At 41.6% G+C, this 26,616-nt stretch overlaps 1 protein-coding gene across 7 annotated transcripts in view; it reads left to right on the top strand.

The window, feature by feature from the left end:
• Nucleotides 1-26,616, top strand: part of WWOX (WW domain containing oxidoreductase) — an 811,261-nt gene that overhangs the window by 56,255 nt on the left and 728,390 nt on the right. The window lies entirely within an intron of this gene.

Raw genomic sequence — 26,616 nt, 5'->3', positions numbered from 1 at the left:
TGGGGGTTCCAAGTTAAAATTTAGAACCCCCGAACTGCTCAGAACCTGCTCGGGGGGGTTCGGGTTGAGCTGAGCCGGCCCAGTTCGCACTTCCCTAATTTATTATCGTCATGTTCCATGTAGCCCTACGTTAGATGCTGTAGCAGAGGGGAATATTACATTTTCCCTGTAGCAAAATATTGAGTTTTGAGCACTGGGAATTGTAATATCCTTGCAATAGAAGTGTTTTCTTTTCCAAAGATGCCTAGATCCCTGCCAACTGCCTGCGTAGTGTAGTGAACAGAGCACCTGGGGTTTGGATGACGGAGCATCAGTTCAGATTCCTGCTCAACTGTGACGTTCACCAAAACACCTTGGGCAAATGACTCTTTTAGTGACTTTACTTCACTAGATACGACCAAGCATGCACTCAATAACATTTCACGTTTCTCTTAGCTGAATAAATGGCTTCAGGGGTTCTCAAACTTGGGTCTCCAAATGTTGTTGGACTTCAGCTGCTATCATCCACAGCCACAACAGCCAAAGGTTATTGTGGCTGGGGATGATGGGTGTTGTAGTTTTTTTTAACAAAAATCAGAGGTTCTCAAACTTGGGTCCACTGAAGTACTGTCTAACATTGTTTAATAAAAGTCTATGGAACATCTCTTAGATATTCTTGTCAGTAGAGCTCTCCATGTACTGGAAGTAAGAAGTATTGTACTTTTTGAAAAATTAATGTATTTCAGGAGTTAGAGTGCCTTTGGTCCAAAGTGGAATTCTTTCGTCTCAGTCGGGAAATAATGAATCGTGCAATGTTGAGAACATTATTATGTCTCTGTAAGAAATGAGCTAGTTTCTGACACATCTTTAGACATCCGCTGTTTAAGCAGTTATTAATAGCATCTCTCAGACAAGCATCACTTAGAATCACTTTTAATTGCAATGCTCTTTATCTCATGACTCAAAAGAAAATGGTTAGATTTGCTTGTGAATGAATAGCTAGATCAGAGACCGGAGCCCAGTTCAGGGTTTCAAAAAGAACATGGAACATGCTTTCAGAGCTAGGAGAGGGTCAGAAGTCCCGCCTCCAGCCTGTCACTCACTCTCCCATCATGCCAGCATGATGTAGTGGTTAGAGTGCTGGACTAGGACTGGGGAGACCGGAGTTCAATTCCCCATTCAGCCATGATACTAGCTGGGTGACTCTGGGCCAGTCACTTCTCTCTCAGCCTAACATACTTCACAGGGTTGTTGTGAGGAGAAACTTAAATATGTAGCACACCGCTCTTGGCTTCTTGGAGGAAGAGTGGGATATAAAATGTTAATAATAAAAATAAAAATAATAATAATACAAGCTACCGGTAGCCAAAGATTGGTGGGATCATAAAATTGAAAAACTGGTAGAAAATGAAGATTCAAAAATATTATGGGACTTTCGACTACAAACAGACAAATATCTGCCACACAGTACACCAGATATAACTGTAGTTGAGAAGAAAGAAAAACAAGTTAAAATAATCGACATAGCAATACCAGGTGATAGCAGAATAGAAGAAAAAGAAATGGAAAAAATAACAAAATACAGAGATCTACAAATTGAAATTGAAAGGCTGTGGCAGAAGAAGACCAAAATAATCCCCGTGGTAATTGGCGCCCTAGGTGCCATTCCAAAACAACTTGAAGAGCATCTCAACACCATAGGGGCCACAGAAATCACCATCGGCCAATTACAAAAAGCAACATTACTGGCAACAGCCTATATTCTGCGACGATATCTATAACAATAACAGCAAGAACATTGATAATAAAATTCAGCCATCCCAGGTCCTTGGGAAGGACTCGATGTCTGGATAAAACAAACCAGTCAATAACACCTGTCTGACTGTGTAAACAACAACAATTATAATATAATGCTCTCCAGACAAACACTGCAGGTCAGGTAGCGTGTACATTTGCTTAACTGAATATTGTTCATCTTATCTTGAGGACTGGGGGAGTGCACACTTAAAAATAAAATAAAATTGGAAAACTGCTCCAGGAAGGGATGGGGAAGTGGCCCCAAGGACCATCACAGGGGGGCAACCAATCAGTTCTGCAAGCACCAGTCGTCTGTTGCAAACAGAGGTTCCCCCAAGCTTGATCCTCCAGAGAAGGCAGTAAAGTAAAGGTAAAGTGTGCTGTCAAGTCAGTTTCGACTCCTGGTGCCCACAGGGCCCTGTGGTTTTCTTTTGGTAGAATACAGGAGGGGTTTAACATTGCCTCCTCCCACGCAGTATGAGATGATGCTTTTCAGCATCTTCCTATATCGCTGCTGCCTGACATAGTACCGTGGTGATTTGAACCGGCAACCTTCTGCTTGTTAGTGAAGCATTTCCCCACTGCGCCATTAGGTGGCTACAGAGAGAGAAGACGTACAACTGAACAAAACATGCTCAAATCATGGTTTTTACCTGAATCTAAGACTTGGTTTCCCCCCATGCTTTTTGATATTAGAAATCAGGAGGTCCTCATAAATTTGGAGTCCTGTTCTATTTGAGTAAATGCAGGTATAACCTGTATTCAACCTCTGCTTTTTAAGGGGGTTGTCTTAAATTCAGAGTCGTCTTCGGTTTGGGTAAAGATGTGCATTCTGGACTCAACCCTTTGCTCACAAGTAGTGAAATAGCAGCTTTCCTGTTCCTTTGTCTTTTTCTGAAGAATTTTGAAGAGTTATCGAAGATTAAACAGAAATGTTTCACGAGTAGCAGGCTTCTTTCCAATTGACCATGTGGGGGAAGTTGACTAACTTTCTTCCAGTTGACCATTTGGGGGAAGACACACCCCATTGTGCTGGTGGTTTTCTTGTAACACTTGCATTTTGAAGGATAGGCATCCTCCTCCATTCATCCATTTTGCCATATTACAACAGAAATCATTACCAGTTTGATGGGTTTACTTATAAAGTGCTTTGAATATTGAAGCTAGCCATCTATTTCAACATTGCTCATTTCAAGCTGGGCTGTGGATCAAGATGAAAGAAAAATTAAATTGTATATTGAAGAGCTGTTAATTGAACTGTACTGTATTTAGCCAAGGGAGTCTCGGCTCCAGGCAGTCAATACGACAGAGAATTTTTAACGCACTGTATCACTAGGTTGTCAGTTTGTATTGGCAAATGCGAACAGCCTACTTGCGAGTGCTAGTGATAAAGCCTGAGACATTTCTGGAGTGGTTAGGGGAGAGTGTGATAGCAGAAGACGACTGGCACGGCTCTGCCGGCCACATTGCAAGGTGAAGCCAGGATCGGACCTGCCCTTGGACCTTTTGGACATTCCTCTCACTGGACTCTTTTAATCGGAGTCTTGCCAAACCCTTGGGAACTCGCATACGGTGCTATATTCTCTCTGCTATTGCAACCACACATTATTTTTTACGTGGCTGTGTTTTATCGGGAAGTTCTATTCACTGCTGCATTGCTTTTGTAAATCATATGCTAAACATTCTCTAATAAAAGTCAATTTGTTCTGTGTAGCACATCCTAGCAAAGTTCCTCAAAGAACTGCCTTCTTAACAGATTTTCTTTTCTTTTTTTGAATTAGATGTTTTTTTAAAATTGTTGAAGGTTTATGAATTGCGTGCACTTTTCATACAAAAGTTTTGCAAATGGCAATTTTCTGGGTAGTCTAAAGCATTTCAGATCATGAATTTCTTCACTGGCTTTGATAGTCTCATTTTAAAATATTAGCACACTGTGATGTAACTCTAAAACTAGCATATCAAAAAGCTTTAGGAAAATGTTATCTTTTTTTTCTTTCCTAAGGCAACATTAATTTCTTTTTGTAGTTAATCTATTGTACTGGTGAAATGTTAGAATGTTAAAGATTTCTTTGAACAGCTAAATGATTTAAGCACGGCTTCTGGAAAAAGTGGTCAGCTTGGTGGTCTATTTTTCTTGCTGCTGATAAAATTGGAAACTTCTATTTTCAGAACCTGATCAAACTCAGGGCTACATTCAACCATGCTTAAGTAGCAACTGCTACATTTGAGTATAAGAAGGGGCATGAATTTTTATTCATTCAGAATCTTTATTTACCACTTGTACTATAAAATAATACCCAAAGCAGTTTTCAAAATTCAGCATAGCAGTGAAAAAAATTCAGTTTTTAAAGAAAATGTTCAGCAGCAAAAGCAGAAGAAGCAGATATTAAAAAACAGGAGCCACCACCAACTCCATAAACCTTGAATAAAAACAAAACTGATTAACCTTTTAAATAAGTGTTGATGCTAGCTGGATCTGCCCGGTAAGAATATTCTGTAATCAGGGCCATGTCAATGAAAAAGTCCTCTCTTACAATCAGTCTAATAGACACTATGAAGTTGAAGACCTGAAGAGTAAGACCTCCCATACAGAACTTGAATTTCATGCAGGTTCATATGAGAGATGATGTTCCAGCTTAATCCTAAACCACTTCCTATTTATGGAAGTGGTCCTCAAAATGTGCAAACTTCATTCATCCTTATACTTTGGATAGGGTCAGAATCGAAGGATCTGAAACGGATAGAATGGGGATTAATTCGGATCCTATCTGAAATGCCCTCTGCATCCTTTATCTTCAAGGATATGCCAAATATATATATGCCCAAACAGCTTTGACTAAGGGTACTGGACGGTTGCTATGGATCTCAGAATGGAGTATGCAGCTGTCTACGGACCATAAAGCTACCCAGCCTAACACACACAAACTTACCCATCTCCTCCTTTATAACCCTTGTCTTTTTGTTCTTCTTGTTGTTTTGTTTTAACTGCTTGTTCCTTTTCTTCTTACTTGATTGAAAACAAAGGGTTGGATATTCAGCAGAGGCCAAGATAGTACCAACAGGGATATGATTTAATTATAAGGAGCCTCTTTTGGATTACTTTTTGGATTGTTTTTCACTTCTATTATTTGTTATAGAGAAGGAAAAAACCTTCACAAATTACTGATAATACTCAGATGCCTGCATACTCATTATCTGCATAGTTTGATGCATGTGTGTTTGGTTTGTTTTAAGGCTCTGTGGCCTGGGGGAGGGCTTGGGGCGTGGGGCCTGAGGAGTACAGGGCAAGCAGTAGGAGTCGTGACAGCAGCGGGCATTAAATGCACCCAGCCCAAGCAAGGCTTGAATTCCAGGTTCCTAGATACAGATCTCTTAATATGCAAGTGCTCATGCATATTCCAGAAACATGAACGCGCACACACACACACACACACACACACACACACACAATTTTTCAATACAGCCACATTTATTTCAGCCACTGACAAGCTTTTTGATTTTGGTAAAGAGTGCACTTCTTTTAAGTGGCCCAAACATCTGAAAATTGGAAGGTGCAGGATCAGAACTGTATGGTGGATGGGGTAGGATCATAAATTTCATCTCCTAGATGCACTCCAGTGTTTCTTTGGCACCATGTGGGAGAGCATAACTCCTTTTGTTAGTTCTGTTCAATCAAATTTCTAACTTCACAGTGCTGCAAGGAACTTAACAGTAGGAACATACATAGGAACATAGGAAGCTGCCATATGAGTCAGACCATAGGTCCATCTAGATCAGTATTGTCTACACCAGGCCTGCACAACATAAGGCCCGGGGCCCGGATTCAGCCCACAGTGACTATTTTACTGGCCCCCAGGTACCCTGCAGCAATATAGGAGCCGGAAACTGCCATATAGCACCATCCTGTGCATGCTTTCTCAAAAATATGCTCCCTTGGTGTGTCATGTAACTCCCATGTTACTCCCCTGTAAGCATGCCTAGCATTGCAGACTGAAAGCAACAACAATTTAGGGAGAGAAGAAGACTTGGCATTTTGTTTGGGGCTGGCATGCACTCTAGGGGCCCCACTCATTGAGCAGGAACAAGACCTATCCTTGGCTGAAACTATGGGTCCATTGACAGGGGGAATAGATCCACAAGTAACTAATGATATTTTTAATTTTAATGTAATAATGTGCTAAAAATTGACCTCGGCCCCTGCACGCCAAGTTGTGGATGGTTCCGGCCCACTGGGGCATTTGAGTTGTGCAACCCTAGTCTACACAGACTGGCAGCGGCTTCTCCAAGGTTGTAGGCAGGAATCTCACAGCCCTATATTGGAGATGCCAAAGAGGAAACTTGGAACCTTCTGCTCTTCCCAGAGGGGCTCCATCTCCTGAGGGGAATATCTCACAGTGCTCACATATCAAGTCTCCCATTCATATGCAACCAGGGCAGACCCTGCTTAGCTAAGGGGACAAGTTATGCTTGCTACCACAAGACCAGGAAGCCCTTATCACTGTACTCTTCATGGAGATGCACCACTGTAGGACCATACCAGTTCCCAAACATAGGTGTCGTCATCTTTCCTGGGGATGGTTGGGTTTTGAACTCTCTTTCTGGAGGATAATTTGTATGCTTCAATTGCATGCTTTGCTATTTGTTTTTGGGGAGATAATCATGAGCCCACCTTTTGTCTGTAGAAACAATGTGTCATGCCCTTGCTCTCAGATAGCGAGGAGGAAGGGGATGCTGACAGCCCTTCAGCCGATGCAGGGGTGCCTGAGGGGCAGAGCCCGGCTGTCAGTTCCCAAGAGATGGCTGAGGCAGGTCCGGCTGATGTCTCAGAGCAGGCACAGCAGTGTGAGGCAGCAGAGACAGCGACTGATGAACCGGAGGGTGAGCTGTTCAGGCAACCCCCACTGACTCCACAGCAGAGGCGGGTCACAAGACATCAGGCACAGTTGGAATCCATCAGGAGAAGTAAGTGCCTCTTGCAGATAGCTGATAAGCCTTGAATCCTTGCCAGCTTAGTGTTATCAGCTTGGACTGTAAAGCATGTCTACAGCTTGCAGTTAGCCACTGGAAGACAACATATGTCATCCCTAGTTTCGACAGCCTTCAGCCAGAGCCAGAGACATTTTTGAGCCATGTTTCGTTTCTGCAACCCAGACTGGTCTTTTGCTAACTATCATCGTAGACATCCCTACCGGGTGGCCAGATTGCTGACAGAATGTGCTATAGAAACTATATTTTATTTTTACATTTATATCCCCACTCTTTTGGCAAGAAGCCCAGAGCACTGTACATCGTTGTGTTTAATGTTGATGTTGTTCTCACAACCCACCCACCCTGTGAGGTAGATTAAGCTGAGAGATAGGTGACTAGCCCAGAGTCACCTAGTGAGTTTCATGCCTGCACAGGGATTGAAACTTGGGTTTCCTCCATCCTAGCCCAATGCTCTAATCCAGGGCTTATCAGCTTTGGCCCTCGTGCAGATGTTGGCCTACAACTCCCATCATTCTTGCCTGTTGGCCACTGTGGCTGGGGATGCTGGGAGCTGTAGTCCAAAAAGATCTGTAGGGCTGCTGCTGAGCAACCCTGTTATAACCATTGCGTCACTTGCATGCTGATGTGCTGAGAAGTATCATCATCCCTGTATTCTTCACACTTACATTTGTTTGAAGAGGCAAACACTGTTAAGTGTGATGGTGGTGGCTTCCTTCACCCCTCCCTAAAAGAAATGTTCTACCTTTCAAATAATAGGATCAGACAGGTCATCAATTACATACAACTCTGACTTTGCTATAGCCATGGTGTCCAAGAACAGGTGGGTGTGGGGAATTTTATCTGCAAAATGTTTAGTAAACCGGTCACAGTGGGCCATTGAGTCTAACGGTTTGTTCCTCACAACCAGCCCATAGCAACCTCTCACCACTTGGTGAAACATTGTGCAGACTCAGTGGGGGTGGAAAAGCATCATTGCTGCCACAGCAAGAGACCCTAAAATGGGCTCTAATCTGTGATTGGTTGGTTTCATCATAAGGTCTTTGACATCTTCATCTCCATCCATGTAATTGCCCTTAATCATACAGAATATAACATCCCAATGGAAGTCATCAGACCAACTATAGTAGAGAGATAAAATATTGAATACGGTCCCAGACCAGAATTAATACAAGTATATAATAATATACATATTTAACTGTACCAAAATACAGTGCAGTTCAATCAATATATATACCTATAATTACAGTTCTTACCTAGTATCTATCTTCTAATTCAATTTATAGACCCTGTAGACCAGCCCTCCGAGACAGGCCAATTCACTAAGTCTGGGGTGGAGGATTGGTCTACCCACCCGAGGCAGGGTAGACCAGGTCTCCGCCTCGAACAAAGCGCATCAGCCCACCTCAGAGGACTGGCTGACCCCAATTGGTAGACCAGCTCTCTCCAGAAAAACAGGTGCTTGACAACACAAAAAACATTTTTGAGTCGAAACGAGGCTGTTTTGTTTTGCGCTCAAAACAGGCCCTTTGTTTTAAGAGTGTTTTGCTTCGAGTTTGAAACACTTTAAACGGCCCGTTTCAAGTTCAAATCTATTTGAGCTTGAATTGATTTGCACATCTCTAAAGTTCTGCCTTTTGTTAATCTGAGATCCAGCAAAACCAGATAGTTATAGCAACAGTAACACAGCATATTAAACTCAGTGTTGAGAAAAGAAGAGACAGACAGAGAGAGTTGTAATAATGGGTGACTTCAATTACCCATTGATTGATTGATTGATTGATTGATTAAGTGCTGTCAAGTTGGTTTCGACTCTTAGTGACCACATAGATAGATTATCTCCAGGATGATCCATCTTCAACTGGCTTTTAAGGTCTCTCAGTGGTGCCTTCATTGCTGTCGTAGTCGAGTCCATCCACCTTGCTGCTAGTCGTCCTTTTCTTCTCTTTCCTTCAACTTTCCCCAGCATTATAGACTTCTCAAGGGAGCTGGGTCTCCGCATGAAGTATCATCGTTTGAGCCTGGTCATTTGTGCCTCGAGTTCCATAAGAAGTTGCAACAGTTTCCACATTCACTTATATGCAAGCTTTGCAGCTTGGAGTAACACAGATGCCATTGCAGTCAATAATGAAATCCCTCATGACTTCAAGGGGTCAATATTATTATTTTCTCTTTCTCTCTCTTTCTTTCTGTTGGCAAGTGAATAAAGGTTCCTTAGGTGCAAAGTAATGTCCGGAATCTAATAGACTGTTGGCAACACTCTCTCAATATTTTGAGAAGGCAGCATTCTAGCAAGGGCACTTTCAGATACTACCTTTAGTAAAGGTAAAGTGTGCCGTCAAGTCGATATCGACTCCTGGTGACCACAGAGCTCTGTGGTTGTCTTTAGAAGAATACAGGAGGGGTTTACCATTGCCATCTCCGCAGTAGGAGATGATGCCTTTCAGCATCCTCCTATATTACTGCTGCCCGATATAGGTGTTTCCCATAGTCTGGGAAACATACCAGCGGGGATTCGAACCAGCAACCTCTGGCTTGGTAGTCAAGCAGTTTTCCCGCTGTGCCAGTAGTAGGTTTGGCATATCCATGGCATCCACACAGCATTGCCATCTCTGTGGTAGCCCTTATATCTAGCAATACAGCTTGGTCTTATTTTCTTTCCTTCTGCTGACTGGTGACAAGTGCATATGGATACATAATGTGTGGAATGCCTTTGGCCAGTTGCCATACTGCTGCCACCAGAATAATGTTGTCGAAAAGATACAGAATGGGTCAGCCAGAGTGCCTGATCAGTGGCTGCTCCATTCCCAAGAGGGAAGATTAGTGGCGCAGCAGGTAAATGCTTGACTAACAAGCAGAAGGTTGCCGGTTCAAATCCTTGCTGGTACTATATCGGGCAGCAGTGATATAGGAAGATGCTGAAAGGCATAATCTCATACTGTGTGGGAGGAAACAATGGTAAACCCCTCCTGCGTTCTACCAAAGAAAACCACAGGGCTCTGTGGGTGCCAGGAGTTTAAATTGACTTGACAGCACACTTTACTTTAACCTTTTTTAAAAATTAAGAGGACAATGAGGACAACAATGAGGTTTTTTTTAAAAAATAATAATAATTATGAGTGGTGTGGAGAGAGTAAGGTGAGAAATTTTTCTCTGAAACTGGGATAATCTAAAGAGATTGATGGTGGGTTCGGGATAGACAAAAGAAAATAATATTGGCTTATGAAATTAGTATAGCAAAGTATGCCGATGGCTACCATGTTATGTGATCTGAAAGGAGGTTGGACCAATTCATGGAAAACAGGTCCGTCAGTACAGAACTCTCTGAGTGTAGTTCCGGTTGCACACGTGCTCCTGCAGTGTGTATTTTACATAGGTCTCAGGCAAAAATGAATCGGCCCTGTTCTGCAAAACTTGCCAAGACGATTGGCCAAATCCTATGGCAAATACTTGCTAATTGACACAGATTTGTTAATTACACTGTGTAATTGCCAAATTTTGTTGTTCTGCAATACGGGTTCAGATAAAAAGAGCTGCCAAATTTTGTTGTTCTGCAATACAGGTTCAGTGTATCTGCTTTCTGTTGGCTAGAACGAATGTACAGATGTGCTACTAATATGGATGTGTTTAAACTATGCAATTGTTTTAGGCTCTCTGTGGTATTGGTTAAAGCTCATAATAAAGACTGACTGACTGAGGGTGTATTTTTCTGAATACCAGATGCTGGGAACAAACAATACCTAAGGGCTGTGTCCATCTTTTGAACCCAAGATAAGCCCCCACAATGACTTCTAGGTTGGAGAGGAGCAAGCTCACGCACAACCACAAATTATTTAAATACAAGCCTTTGTGTATTTATACACGTCTTCACATATTTTATGTCTGCGTCTTTGCGTATTTATGGGTGGCTTTAGAATCCTCCAGTTGTGCAAATGGTCGTCTCAGTGCCACATTTATACATTGTTGTTTAAACACAGCCAGGCACAAAATACCATTTTATATGAGACTTAACTAGAGGTTGTTCCTCAGATAGATGCAGAGTTTGATTTAGGCAGGACATATTAAAGAGCGGTTACCAGTTGCCTTCTGTGCGCTAAAACAGGCGAAGTGAAATAAACCAAAGATTGATTTTTGTGTAACTTAAATTAAGTGAAGCAGTGATTTGAGGGGGAGGGACAGACCCAAAGTTGCATCACTTCGATTTCATTACCCTAAGGCAGTTAGTTCATCTTCGTATGTTAATAGGTTTGTAGAAGAGAGGCACATTATATTATTATTATTATTTTATTATTTTATTTTATTTTCTGAGATTTGGTTAATTTGCAGACTCCTCGTCTCTGGGCAGTCTGATAGGGAGTCATCTGTTACCGGTTTCTTTATGCACCATGAGGTTGCATTAGGCAATATCTTTAAAATGTAAAGGAAGCCTACAAAATGCACAGTCTGATAACAACAACCAATCTAATCCAAAGTGACAAGTGGGAGACTTTCCCAGACGTTTTTCTCTTTAATGTAACATGACTTTAAATTGATGCAGCCCCACAGTGATTGAAAAACTCTCGGAGCTTGTCTCCCGTGATTACATTTCTGATCTGTACAACTTAATTTTTTAACTCAGTGAATCTTGACTTTACGAATGAGCCGTTTATTTATTTATTTATTTATTTATTTGTGTTTGAGGCAGTGGAGCCCCAGCTGACGGGATGGTTCCCAATATAACATAATGACAATCTATGGGAGGCAGGCTATGCACTCTCTCTTGTCTCTGTGTGCAAAAAACCCAAAAAGTTTGTGTTAAACAAGGCTTTTAATAGTGAGCAATCTGATTTAAATTGCTCACTATCTATATATTTAATTCTCTTAAACGTACCTGTTGCTAATCCCATGTGTGGCAGCTCTCGCGAGAGTTCGTGAGCAGCTGCCGGATAGGATAGCAACAGGGATGGGGGAGAAAATAGCTATGGTGGCCAGAGGTGGTGGGCTGGTGGAAGCAGGAAGTGGCAGCGGCTGCCAGGAGGAGCAGGAGGTGGCGGCGGCCTGGCCCAGCTGCCGGGCAGGAGGGGGGCCTGGAGTTAGCGGGCAGGAGGAGGTGGCGGGCTGGCTTTCTTGCTGGCCAACCAGCCAGAATGTGCTGGTGGGGGGCGGAGAAGGGGGTGAGAAGATGCGGGCTGGCCTGCCAGTCAAAAAGCATGTGTGTGTGTGTGAGAAACGGGCGGGCTGGCGATGGGGGGAGAAGAAGGCAGTGGTGGGTGGGCTGGCCAGAGGCGCAGATGATCTGCACCTGGCCTAGCTAGTTTTATGTGAAAATGTATATCCTGCTTTCTAGTCCCATGAGGCTGTTGACACCAATTACTCCATTCCCCCCGCTCCGCCCAGAAGAAGAAAAAAGAATTCCCAACAATATCATTTTAAAGACAATATCAGGAATAGAAACAACCAGGTTTCAACTACTTTACTTTGCAGATGACTTTTTGGCCATTGTGACTGGTAGTTTTCCGTGAACACAAACTGGAATAACTCACAATTGAACCAGTTCAAATAATCAAATCTGATAATCAAATAAATCAATTGAAGCAGGAGGAGGATTAAAGCGGGGAAGTGACTCTTTTTGCTGTTTCTTGGGATCGAGCTAGACATGACTTTAAACAAGTTTTTGCCCTTCTATGTGTGTGCGCATGCATGTGTGTGCGCGTGCGTACATGTACACAATGTGCTCCCCATATTTAGACTTATACTGCAATGCAGGGGAGGGGTGTAGCCCTTTCTTTATGGAACACAGTTCTGACAAAAATCCACCCATCTCCCACAAGTTGCAATTTGCCCCAGGAAGAAATCCCAATCCAGATCTAACCACGTATAATTATTATTTAAAAAAGCAATGAATAGGCAATGGTGTGTTTAAAGTCACTTCAGATTTGGTTCTCGTCTCCAGACTTTATTCTACTGGCTGCCCTCCGCTCTTATATTGCAAATTGATTGATTTTTATCCAGAAGAGCAATGCTTACGTCTTGTTAATCCATAATTTTGTCCTCTGTGTATGTGGTTGGTCTATATTGTGGTTCCATCCTGTCACAAAAAGACCAGGGACTTGCAATTTAATTTCAGTTAACATACAGAAATGTGATATTCGTAGAATTCAAGATGAAAAACAACCTACCACCACTGATTCAAAACAGAAGAGGCATGGAATTTTGGATAAGTAAGAATAAAATAGGTTTTACATGTCAGTTTTTGCTACTGTAATATAACAGGATTGTATTTTAAAGTACTTTGTGTTTTACATTTCCACTTCCGACTTCTACTAGTGTAATGTAATAACACTAGCCTTTAATAACCTTTAATAACTTAAAGGCCAAGTTGAAGACAAATAATTCTGGAGAGAATCTATGTGGTCACTAATAGTCGACACCAACCTGACGGCACTTAATCAATCAATTAATCAATCAATCAAAACGTAATAAGAGCCTTGTACCAAAAAACAATGTTTTCCACAGAGAGGAGTGATGGAAAATGGCTTATGATGCTCAAGAGGCACCCTCTTTCCCTGGTTGAACATGTCACAAACCATTTTTCTATTAACTAATGATTGATTTTTGCTTAATTTTATTTAGATGTTCTCCCGAGTATTATTACAACGTGCTTGGCTAATAAGTTTCTTCTGCACAGTGTATTGTCTGCTCTGATTTTTTCAAAAATAAGATGAACAAGATGGAGCATTACTGATCCCACGTGCTTATCTTTATTATCTTGTGGACTTCCTTTTCCCTTCTAATGTACTCTGCTTGAGAATATGTGCTAGTCCTCTTTCAGTGTGTGTATAGAAGATGCACTTGCGAAGAACAGCTTGTTTGAAGGAGCCATAACTAAGATCCAGTTGAATTCTGGTCACTGAAACGGTTAACTACTACTACTACTTCCTTCTCCCTTTCCTCCTCCTCTTTTTCTTCCTTCTCCTCCTCCTGATTATCCTCCTCCTCACCATCGGATATTATAACACAGTAGAACCGGTAGAACTCTACTTCTGACTCCAGTCTCTTTGTTCCTTTCCTAACCATTTTACTGAAACAAACTAGCACACTAGCAACGTGTTTGGATGGTAGCACTAGGTTCCCCATCTGGTCTGAGTGCTTCTTCTGGTGATGCTTTGGCAAAGTGAGGGCGGACGATGGAGCCAGAAGGATGCAAGTTGTCAACTGTGCTTGTGAAAGTAGGGCATGGCTCATCACTTCTCAGCATCTATACCTTTTCAACAGGTGTGGCATTTGGGGGCGACTGATGGAGCGCAGGCCCCCAATGAATTTGCTCAGAGCCCCAAATCTCATCAGCCACTGCTCTTCTCCATGCCTCTACGACGTATTCAAGAAAGGAAGTGCAGCAAAGGGGGCACCCGCACAAAGCTGTGTGTGTGTGTGTGTGTGTGTGTGTGTGTAGCTCCTAGCCTCACCTAGCTCCCTTCTGTTTTATAATATAATATTGATTGATTGATTAAGTGCCATCAAGTCGGTGTCGACTCTTAGCAACCACATAGATTCTCTCCAGGATGTTCTGTCTTCAACTTGGCCTTTAAGGTCTCTCAGTGGTGCATTCACTGCTGTCGTAATCAAGTCCATCCACCTTGCTGCTGGTCATCCTCTTCTCTTTCCTTCAACATTTCCCAGCATTATGGACTTCTCAAGGGAGTTGTGTTTTCACATAATGTGTCCAAAGTATGATAGTTCGAGCCTGGTCATTTGTGCCTCGAGTGAAAATTCTGGATTGATTTGTTTGTTTGTTTTCCTGGCTGTCCATGGTCTCCTCAAAAGTGTCCTCCAGCACCAAAGTTCAAAAGCGTCAATGCTTTCTCTATCTTGCTTTTTCAAAGTCTTTCAAAGTAACAGATTCTACATGGGTATATGCATGTATGTGTTTATATTGATATCTACCCTCTAGGTTTCTTTTATTTGATCTGGATTGTGTATTTGATCAAAGATCCCAATAAACTGAACTGAACTCAGTGGGACTTAGTTGGGACTAACGTCGTCTGGATGCTGTCTAGTATGTCATTGCAGTGTTGCTTTGCTTTTGAGTTAGTGCTCCATGCAGAGAGTAAGGAATTAGGTTTGTCTTTTTCAAATCCTTTCTCTTTAAATCCATGGAAACCAGAAACAAACAGACATAAAAGAAACTTGTATTATTGCAGGCTGTGTGCTTAGAACATGATTAAATATCCATTACACTTGGCTTCTAAAGAAACACACAAGGGGCCAACAAGGAAAAATAATATTCTAAGAAGCTTGGAGAATCCACCTGCAACCCCAGTTCTCAATTTAATTGTAAGCAGAAAGGGAGGGCGGGAGAGGCCTCACACCCACCACACAAGCTCATAGGAGCTTGTGAGCGTCTTGATTTTGCAGAGCTGAACCTTGGAGACCGGGGGTGCTGCAAATTTGTGCACCCCCTTGGACCTCATGAATCTTAGCTACTTTCCCACCTTGTAGTTTATTAAGTAGAATTTTTGCTTGGGGCTCGCTTCGCCCTAGAATGTTGCCTAGGTTTGCTTTTAAGGGACACTCTCTAATTAGACACAACATAATTTATCTCACAATCATTCTGTGATTAGCGATGAGTTAAAAAGGTATCTTATTTCTGTCTGCATATCTGCCAGGGAGGGGGGGATATACTGATTGTTAACATTTTTCTAGTTGTGTTGAAATGTAAAAACTGAGTAGGACAGCTTTTGTGTTAGCGTATATGTTTTTATCCCACCCACCCATCCCCGAAGCACCAGCTTTACTTTGCTTGCTGTTCTTTAGGTTGTATCTTACAGCTGATTACAGATACAAGTGATAAATCATCACTTGATCTCTTGTCGTTTGAGATAATGAGTATTTCTTTCAGCACTTGATGACTCTCCGCTGAATAAACTGTCCCAATTCAAGAGAATTGGCCAGTTCCAAAGTCACATGGAGCCTCGATGAAACCATGACTTTGTGTGCTGTCTTTCAGCCTTCTCTGCCCACATGTGAGCACTTTGTTTAAGAATTCCCTTCCTTTGTCCACATATGAGGGCTTTTTAAGAATAAGCCATGATCAGTTGGTTTGAATGTCACGAGCAGTCATGATTCATGATGTCCGAACTGACTGATTCTGTATAACCGAGGATGGATCTGAATCTAAGATTTGAAGTTTGGTTTATTTCAAGCATTTTGGATAGAATAAGGCAGGATCAGTTAATTTGGATGTCATAACTGTGGTTATGTCATAACCACATAAGTTGTAAGTGTGGTTTCCAACCACACTTGGAAGTAGAATTTTTTTGACTCATGCGCAGGTAAGGGAGGAGAGAGTTTGCACTCTTGGAGCTGAGAGACGGTGTGTGAAACCAAGATTTAACCTTGTCTCCTTATGACATCTTAACTGAGCCATTGTTTGAGTTGACACTGTGAGATTTAAATTAGGGCAGAAAATAGCAGCAGGGGGTGAACGAGAGGTCACCTTACCCATGGCAGTGGGCCAGTGTTGGCTCCTATAGGATCCGCTAGCCCTCCCCCCCCTCCATCCGCATGGGCTGGCTTGGGCCCAGTTCAGGCCTCCATGCACAAGCATCTGCTTGCAGTTCCATGTACACCGCTACTCAAGAGCCTTTGGTAGAGAATTTTGTCAAAAACTTTTTGAAAGTCCAAGTATGTCTTTACTTGTAAAGGTGCTACTCACCCCCCACCCCCCATGCCGCCTTGAACCACCAGACTGATCCACAGTTCAGCTGAACTGAACTGAACCAGTTCACCGGACAGTGGACTGGTCCGAATTTGGACTGCAACCTGAACCACAACCCAAACCACAGTCCATGCACACCCCTAAAGCAGACTTTTGTGCCAGCTTTGTATCCTCAAATGGCTTGACTACCCTGCATGATTAGGATCAGATTCACATGCCAAACAATCATACGTAGGCAGATATGTCACAGATTTGTCACATTAGAGATAAAAAGTGAAACATGAACTAAAAAATACTAGCTTCAAAGCTAGTTCTCACATCACATTCCCCCCAATACCATTGTTACATGCGGTCAGAAAAGTATATGAAAAAACTCGTTGAGTGAAGCATGCAAAGCCACAAACCATACCATGCTAACATTACATTAATACAAAGGTCCTATATATAACTTTTGGGAAGGTGAAACCAACCAGAGCTGAGAGTTTACACAAATTTGACCCCAAGTCTCCCAATTATGTTTGTTTATTTGTTTATTTCGGCCCAAGGCCAGCATATCCCAATTATGTGGATTAATTGTGTGAAAGAATGAGTTCTTCATGGTCACAAGGTTACGTTTACTCTGAAAAATTCCATTGCAAAACTTCGGAGTGTTACTCCATCTTCAACCATTTCCATTATAATGAAAATAGAAATGTTGCCTAGGGCAATGTGAAGCTGCCACCACTGCTGCTGGCTTTTGCAGCAGCCTGTACCTGTGAGGCCAGGCCCCACAATACCTGCTTCTGCAGTGCTGCCTTGCAAACAGAATATGGTGATGCTCGTGTGAGAAGGAAGAAGGCGGAGCTTGGGCACTGAAGGCGGGTATGTCGTGAGGCCAGTGCTGGCTCCCACCTGAGAGTGACAGCAACAGGTCCAGGTACACAGGGTGAGTGGGCAGTTGGGGGTGGCGGCCAGATGGTTGTATGCCACTGCCCACAAAAACCTTTCGATGGAGTGCCTGAGGCGATTGTCTCAGTTTGCCTCATGGAGTATCTGACCCTGCTTCACAAGGCGCTGAAGCTAATTTTAGGAATATATAGGAGGCTGCCTTATACCGGGTCAGAACATTAGTCCATCCTGCTCAGAATTGTCTACACAGACTGGCAGCGGCTTCTCCAAGGCTGCAGGCAGGAGTCTCTCTCAGCCCTGTCTTGGAGATGCTGCCAGGGAGGGAACTTGGAACCTTCTGCTCTTCCCAGAGTGGTTCCATCCCCTAAGGGGAATATCTTCCAGTGCTCACACATGTGATCTCCCATTCAAATGCAAACCAGGGTAGAACCTGCTGGGCAGAAGAGACAATTTATGCTTGCTACCAACTGTCCTTATGACTCTCTGAAGGCTGTATCCATGTGACAGTTGCAGTTCCACACATGCTTGTTGCATTCAAACTTGAAATATTAAGTGTATATCTTAGTGTGTGAAGCAGCCTTGTGACTCGGTACGTTTATGGATGCCTAACCTGGAAAGAACTGCTAGCACATGCTGCTACTTTCCAAGTGGGTAAGCTGCAGGTTAGGTTGAAACTGCTGCTTAAAAGAGAGAGAGAGAGAGAGAGATCCCAAATTTCCCGTTAACTACCGAAGAATGCACAAGTCACACCAGCGAGAATTAATAAACTTCTCTGCAAGGACCTGTAAGCTTTTCCCCACTGTCGGGTGTTTTTCCTTTCAATATGCATTTGATGAGGGTCATAAATGGAAATTAGTTTTGATGGGTTCAATCTCTGATGATGTAGAACGCAGATTATTTAAAACATTCTAGCCTGAGGAATCACACAGTGCAAATTATAGCCCTAATATCTTAAGAGCAGAGAACCTGCATAGACTGCTAAATAAACTTCAGTAATTACTTCAGGGGGTTTTCTTGTGCAGGGCTGTGATTTTTTTTCTAGTTTACATTTTTCTCAGGTTGCTGACCACAGTGACAGTTTTGCTGGTCTTGTATAAAATAAGTAACACATGTATGCACCTGGCCCTTCATTATTGTTACTCTGCATTTTATAAAGTGAGAGCAAGATATGAAACTCCCTTGCAGTTTCTGCTGATAACAACACTTAGCTTGATTTTATATGGCTTGAAAGTAAAGGCATACAACCATCCATTCAACAATGTTTCAAAGCAGCATTTTGCAAAATAGTCAGATAATTGTCTATCATTTTTACTACTCTGTCCTACACATATTGTTGTCACTTTGATTTAAATGAGTGTGCCCCAATTCCCTTAACAAAAGAGACAAACAACACTTTCTACATATCTTTGTTACAAAAAGGAAACTGTTGTGATATCACATTTGTCTATGCATTACCTAATGGTTAAAATAAGTGTATTTTTTAGTATTCCCTAAGAATACCTTTATATTGTGGATATTTGTAATTTATCATTCTTAATGGACAATAGAATCGAGATGTCTCTGGAGCACGCTGATGAAATGCACCTGAAAGTTAATGAATGTTCTATTTATGCTAGTTGAATTTAGTGGGTTCATTTTTAGGATTAATATTGATGTGCTGTTCCTTGGTTTCACATGTAAGTACTTTCTCTTTTGACTACTATCACTGTTAATATTTAATTTTAATAGATTCAGTAGTTTCTGTTGTTTGGAGTATTCCCACTGCATCAGATGCTAAATAACCTGCTTAATAGTCTTATGTGTAGCTATCAAATGATATATAGTCATTGATGAAATTAGCAATAGGATTTCACTTTCATAGGAAGATATCTGAGAATGCTGGAGATCTTGATTTCTACTGTGATGTGTAGATAGAGGAATCTCTCTGAAATTTCCAGCAAAGTTAGTATTCAAAGCAAGTTCTAATAATATAAAGGTTGGGCTTTTTTATTGCTTTGCCACAAGATGGCTCTATTATGTCACAAAGATTTAGCAAATTACATTTTTTCCCCTGGAAAGCAGATTTTTGCCCCTTAAAAATTGAATATGCAAGATGCTAAACATGTAGAGGTATCTATACTTTCCATAACAAGTGAAAGGTATCCAATAGAGACTAGCATCATTGGTTGATCTTGTTTGTCTTTTCGGTCCTCCTCCTCCTCCTCTTCATTATCTAGTGTTTTTAATACAGGTAAAATGTAAGCAAGACCTCTGCCCTCAGCCTTACAACAGAACTTCAAGCAAAAGGGAAGGGAACTTGGTGATAAAAGGTCTTCTGATTATAGAATTAACATAGCAATCTTTGGTAATATTTCAAGTCACTCTTTTGAGACTTGCTCTCCTGAATACACAGTTCTGGTTATTTTAAAAGATGTCACAAAGGGAAATAGCTTGACTACCAAGCCAGAGGTTGCCGGTTCGAATCCCCACTGATATGTTTCCCAGACAATGGGACACACCTATATTGGGCAGCAGTGATATAGGAAGATGCTGAAAGGCGTTATCTTATACTGCAAGGGAGATAGCAATGGTCAACCCCTCCTGTATTCTACCCAAGACAACCACACGGCTCTGTGGGCGCCAGGAGTTGACATCAACATGATGGCACACATTACCTTAATGTCTTTAAAAGGAGAGAACAACTTAGAGTTCTTCTAAAGAGAACAACTTAGAGTTCTTCTAAAGAGAACAACTTAGAGCTCTTCTAAAGAGAACAACTTAGAGTTCTTCCAAAGATTAATGGTTTTAAGCCATGCTTGAGTGTGTGACGTCAGTGGAACCTGGTTGTTTAGCCTCCATTGTTAGTTTGTTTTTAAAGTGGCGGGGGGGGGTATAATTCCTTATTTATAAGCAGAATTATTGCTTCACACTTCCCTTTCCTCAAGCAATAGGAAATCCCAGGCAGCCTTTTGGAATCAGTTTTCTTTGAAGGAAAGACCTCTGCAGACTGGTTTCTTTGTGATAATGTCTGTCTGACAAATGTGTAGGTTTGGGTCACGCAAGCAAGTGCATTAGCAGGCAGAGCTGTTTGCAAAACCACTGTCTATTCTGTCCCCCACCACATCCTGATCAGCCCTCTGCCCGATGCATCCGAACTGTGGCTATAAAGTAGCCTTGTGTGTGGACTCTGTGAGCAAAACCGGCTTCAGACCTCGATCCTGACAGGTGGGTATCATTCTAATTCCACCCAGAGGAGTAGCTGTGTTAATTCTTAGCAGCAAAAACCAGAGTTGTGTGGTGCCCTCAAGATTAGCACATTGATTGTAGCATTTCTGGATAACAGTCCACTAAATCAGATACATTTTGTGGAAGTGGACATGTAGTCCACAAAGGCTTATGCCACAATCAGTATGTTGGTTTTCAAAGTGCCACAAGATGCTTATTCCAAGCGCTCCATTAACTGCTCATGAGTGTCCATGGTAAGTCTTCAGTGACCTGTCCATGTGCAAGCTTATAGGGAGGCCCGCTTAATGTCACAGACTCTCAACAGCATCAATGGAATTTGTTTCTAACCAGGGATGTGGAATTGTAGTGACACCTTGTGGTGCTTAGAAGCAAATTTCAGATCCCCGTTTTCAGAGGATAGTCACCAGTGCTGCTCCTTCCTAAGTGAAAATCACCCCCACCCTGCCCTGTCAGAGACTAAAGACCTTGTCGAGGCTTTGTTGTGTGGTTTTGATTAATATCTGTGCATGAGTCCTTTGAATGAACTGTGTACACTGTTGTGTGTCTGCAGTAAGGTGTGGTTGCAAGTTGGAGTGTGCAGCAACTTCAAACACATGTAATTGCAGCAGAGTAGACCTGTTTTTTGTCACACATAAGAACATACACAACAGTGCACACAGATTGCACATCACTGAGGTTGTCTGCATGTTGGAAGAGTGTCACGTGAAGCAGTCCTCAATCTAAAGTTCTAAGCAGCTGTCTGTATTCCGCCCCCCTTTCATCACAATTAGCCCCTGTGCATGTGTACTCGTGTGTGTGTGTGTGTGTGTGTGTGTGTGTGTGTGTGTGTGTGTGAGAGAGAGAGAGAGAGAGAGAGAGAGAGAGAGAGCGAGAAATATAGCTGCTTCAAGCATTATAGATTTACCATAATTATCTTTTCTTTTTGTAACACACAAAGTGCTATCAGCATTTAGGCATATTTAAAGTACAGATAGTTGAACTGAGAGAATTCTAATTTTGAGTTCTCGAATGCACAGATTATATTTTGTGGAGTGGATTAGAACTGTGAATCATCATTTGTCAGCCTTTTTAATTATTGCATATTTTCTGTTAGGATGCATGTCTCCCTGTTAAGACTAGTACTAATCTGATCTTTCCAGTTTTTAAATAAAGATCTACAAAGCTACACTCCATCTGATTTATCAGTATAGCTGATTTATTTGGTCTTAAGAAATTCCTCCCTCTAATATGCAACTTTGTCTTGCAGCCTTTAATATTTTTCTGCCAGCACCACCACCTCCTCCTTCTTTTAAACCCATTCCTGGCAGTATCTGTAGGGACCAGATGGCAAAGTTATGTTGACTTGGAGCAAATTCTCAGGTGCATCTGACTGAAGTGAACATGTAATTGAAGCCCTGGCATATTAAGCGTTACTCATGAAATGTAGTTTTTGTGTTGTCTTAAATTAAAACAAATAAGCATTTTAGATTAGGGAAAAAATCACAATAATATGCTAACTATAATAGCCAAATAGCAACGGAAACCTTTTCACATTTTAATACTTGAGCAATTTTTGGGTAGCTTTCACACCATTACAATATTTCATACATTATAGTTTTTCTTTCAATGATAAAAGGATTGTGCCTTTATCTTATTTTTGACAATGTGTCTTTTTGTGTATCTTAAATAGTAGCAATAATTTTAAAAGCAAGACAAAACCAATAGATTTTGATATACTGTATACTTCTGCCTGCGTACCCTTAATTTTAAAAGGTAATGATTGTATATTCACGATAGTCGTATTTTCCAGTAAGCTCTTTTTCATAATAGGATGAAATAGGTTAAAGTTTTGATTTTAGAATAGAGGCTAGCCTCCTGAGCTACATATTGAGTTTTCAGGCTTCACCTGGATTGTTTAAGATTTCACCAATTATATCAAAGTCATGGTATGACTGAAATTTTGCTCTAAAAAAAAAAAAAGCGAACACTTTGAACACCAGGTGCCCCTTTATAACTCACATTTACTGCAGTAGATAAACTGTAGTGGAATGCAGAATAATTTGATGCAGTGTGCCAGGTATTTAGGAGGTTGTTTATAAGTTCTGTTACAAACTTGATATGTAACAAAAAAATTAAACATAAAATGATGAATTAGGAAGTGATTATTATTGCAGGCATAGCAACATAGATCACAAAGGGGAATAAATGAAACTGCTGCAGTAGAGGACCAGAATTTCCACCAAGATTTTTAACTGACTACCTTCTCCATAATGTCTTGGTAGAAAGAATAATCAGTTCTAAAGTTTAGCTGTGTTTTGCAGCAAAAGTAAATCTTAGAACAAAAAATAAAGAGCGTGGAGGCTCTTTAAAGATTAAGCGATTTGTTTTGGTGTCGGCTTTTGTGGACCAGAGTCCATTTGGCCAGATGTGAATGTTGCTCATTACTGAATGATATGAGCTCTAATCCACAAATGCTTATACCATGATGAATCAACTAGCCTTTAAAGAGCAACAAATCCCTTTGGTGGGTGCTGGTTTTGTTTTTATGTTTTAAATGAGTGTGGCCAAGCTGTAATTTTTGTAAACCGCCATGAGACATTGGTATGAGGCTGTATAGACATACAATAAATAAATAGGGGGGGGGGATTGGTGGGAGGAACCAAACCCATCAACTTTTTTTGGGGGGGGGTTGTTGGGGAAACTTAAAATCAATCAATATTTATTTTATTTATCATATTTGTATCCTGCCTCCCAGTCCGGGCTCAATTCAAAGTGCTGGTTTTAACCTATAAAGCCCTAAATGGCTTGGGACCTGGTCACCTGAGAGGTAGCCTCTTGCCCCATATGTCCCAACCCGAACATTAAGATCTTCTTGGGAGGCTCTGCTCTGAGTGCGCCTCCTAAACCAGATGAAGCAGGTGGCTGCTAGGGAGAGGGCCTTTTTGGTGGTTGCGCCCAGTTAATGGAATGGCCTTCCCAGTGAAGTTTGCCTGGCTTCATCACTTTGTTCTTTAGATGCCAGGTAAAGACCTTTTTGTTCACTCAGGCCTTTTCAATTTTGATTTTTAAATTTGATTTTTTAAGGAGTTTTTAAATTGCTTTGTATTCTATTTTGTAGTTTCTTTCCCCCTTTTTGGTCTGTTATGATTTAATGTGTTGTGTGTTTTTATTTCATGTTTTAATGTTGTATTGTGAGCTGCCCGGAGAGCAATTTGTTATTGGGGTGGCTAACTAATAAAGTTATTATTATTCTGCCCCAAACTCAAGTCTCTGGGTGGTTTACAATAAAACACAGATTAAAAACAAAGTTAAAATATTAAAATATTGAAATTGGATGTATGGTGGCTGTAGTTGGAAGATGCCATTCTCGTTATTCACAGAGGTTTTTTTTACAAAGTAGTAGTGGAAATGTAGTATATCGATTTATATTGCATATATTGCTGACTTCGTCAACTTTGCTGCTCTCAGATGTGTTTTCACACTGGAGAGATGTCCAGCAGTCTCTCTAATGAAGGTGCACTAATGAAATGGTTATTTGAGACATCAAGCTACAAGCCTTCTTTTGTGTGTGTGCCCAGCTGTTTCCTCCTCCCATCCCCATCTTGACTCAGAGACAGAGAGGTCATGTGACTAAGAGTAGACCGTACAGCATTAGCCGTGGCCGGATGGGTGGTGGCACCTTGACCTGTCCACTGGATTGGAACTTGTACAAGTGCTCAAAGTACTGTCTGGGTCCAAAGAGGACATGTGGCTGCCGTAGAAATGAGCTGGAGGAGTGTGTTGCTGTGTGTGGTGTGAAAAATCAAGGACACCCTTTCCAAACGCACTCATCAGGACCTGGAGAGCCATCTCTTGCTTTTTATTTAAGCAGTGGATAGTGAGTATTAAGTTGTCCAGAAGAAATTTCTAGAACTTTGGTAATGACCGAGAGTGAACATGTTATCACCCCCACTCCCGATGCTCTCCCAAATAGATTACCTGACTGTGCTTAAGCACCCATATTAGCAATGTCCACCAGTGACTTGTGCTCACACTAACTAAAAATAACAGATACAGTCTGGACCCAGAGATTCAAAGCTCAGCCTTGAGAATTATCACTAGCTGGCCAGGATGCAGGTCTTATTCGGGAGTAGTAATTCCTTCAATTAAAAAAGAATCTGGGGTTTCACTGCAAAAGGACTATTCTCCTCTTAGCTTGGAGCATACACTCCTACATCTCTCCAGCATAAACTTTTCATACATTTTTGCTTTAGGTAGAAACTAATCACTAGAAGGTCTAATTTAATTTAATTAGCTGCTGTGCCAAGTGACCTTAACATATCTACAGTTTCAGAGTTTATGAAGTATAATTTTTGTGTACTGTTTCCCGCAGCCTTTTAAATTAAAAGCTGACAAGGTCTTGACCATGTAATTTAAAACCTTTTTTGCCTTATTTTTAAACTTATTTGAAAGCTGATATACTGTCTTTTTGACCTAGTTACTGTATAAATCTACATTCTTTGGCAAATATTAACAATCACTTTGTGTGTGGCCGAAATAAATTTTGTAGTTACAGCAATTGAGCTTTGGCTTCTTGGATAAAGGAGCCTTTTTTTCACACAATATTCTAGTTTATAATAAGCATTTTTATTTGTGGTTTTACAAAACATTGCAAAGTTCCAGTAAAAACAGAGCCCAGATCCACTTCCAAGCAGGTCATTAAGCATGAAAGAGGACTTCTTTCTCTCGGTTTTGTTCATGTTACCGAACAGCCCATCTTATTGACCTAGTCTAAATATGGAATATCATTCCAAGGTTTTTGAACAGTGCACTCTGTAATTTTTCAGAGGTATTGTCTGGGGGAAACCATCTTGATTTACACTATCAGTTAAATACAATATCTTTTGCAGGTACAATGCCAGGAAGATTTCTGTAGTGCACGTGCTGTTTTTCAGAAACTACATTTTAATTCCCAAGGTCACTGCTTGGATCAGGAGTTGCAACTCTGCTGAGCAGTGAATTTAGGTTTATGGTACTGCAGAATATAATAATTCTTTTAAGTGAATCTCTGTTCCAGGGGCTCGTTGCTACAGGGGGATTCACACAACCATTTTTTTTCCACTCCCCATTGCAAGGTGACTTTCCAGCCATGCTGCTATGGAGTTCCAAGTTTATTTGACATTTTGAATTGGTCAGCATGTGACTGCATCTTGGCCCAGCACTGCCGTCGGTTCAGAAACTGTGCTGTTAAGCTTCTCTCATGCAATACCGCGAGGGATGCTACAAACTGTGAGCCTTCCTTCCTTCCAGTTTGTATAATACGCTAGGTAGGAACTGATGAGGAGAGGAGAGCTGGTCTTGTGGTAGCAAGCATGACTTGTCCCCTTAGCTAAGCAGGGTCCACCCTGTTTGCATATGAATGAGAGACTTGCAATTGATGTGTGAGCACTGGAAGATATTCCCCTCAGGGGATGGAGCCGCTCTGAGAAGAGCAGAAGGTTCCAAGTTTCCTCCTGGCATCTCCAAGATAGGGCTGAGAGAGATTCCTGCCTGCAACCTTGGAGAAGCCGCTGCCAGTGATGGACCATTGGTCTCTCTCAGTATATGGCAGCTTCCTACGTTCCTGTGAGTGGTCTTTGTGGAACAGAAGAGTTCTTGAACTCATTGAACATTCCAGATCGCATGAGGATCAGTGCTCTCAAGGCTAGTAAAAGCTTAATTGAACCCTCTTAACTTTGTAATAAAAGAGAACTTACCTCTCTTGAATGCAAGTATTGCCAGAAGCAGTCTGCCCGTGGTACTGAGGTGACTGCAGGCTGGGCGGCTTCACACGTCATGGTGAATTGGCGTTTTGGTCGAGCCCCTGGTGTCTGACTTCAGGGGTCACGAAGGCTATGCTGACATTGAGTGTAACATGTGAACCCACCATTGTTGCATATTCTACCCTGCTTGTGGTATAGAACCAACACCTTTTTGCTCACTTCAAATCTTAGTTACAGCTGTCAGGCTCCATATCTGTACTGCTGACGTGGGTGGGTTCATTGTCATGCCCAATGCTGATATATTTTTCCCAATGCTGGAAGTCG

Source organism: Hemicordylus capensis, chromosome 9 (genome assembly GCF_027244095.1).
Source record: "Hemicordylus capensis ecotype Gifberg chromosome 9, rHemCap1.1.pri, whole genome shotgun sequence".
Classification (NCBI taxonomy): domain Eukaryota; kingdom Metazoa; phylum Chordata; class Lepidosauria; order Squamata; family Cordylidae; genus Hemicordylus; species Hemicordylus capensis.
The sequence above is the reverse complement of the archived record's forward strand: the minus strand, read 5'-3'. Positions and strand labels throughout refer to the sequence as shown.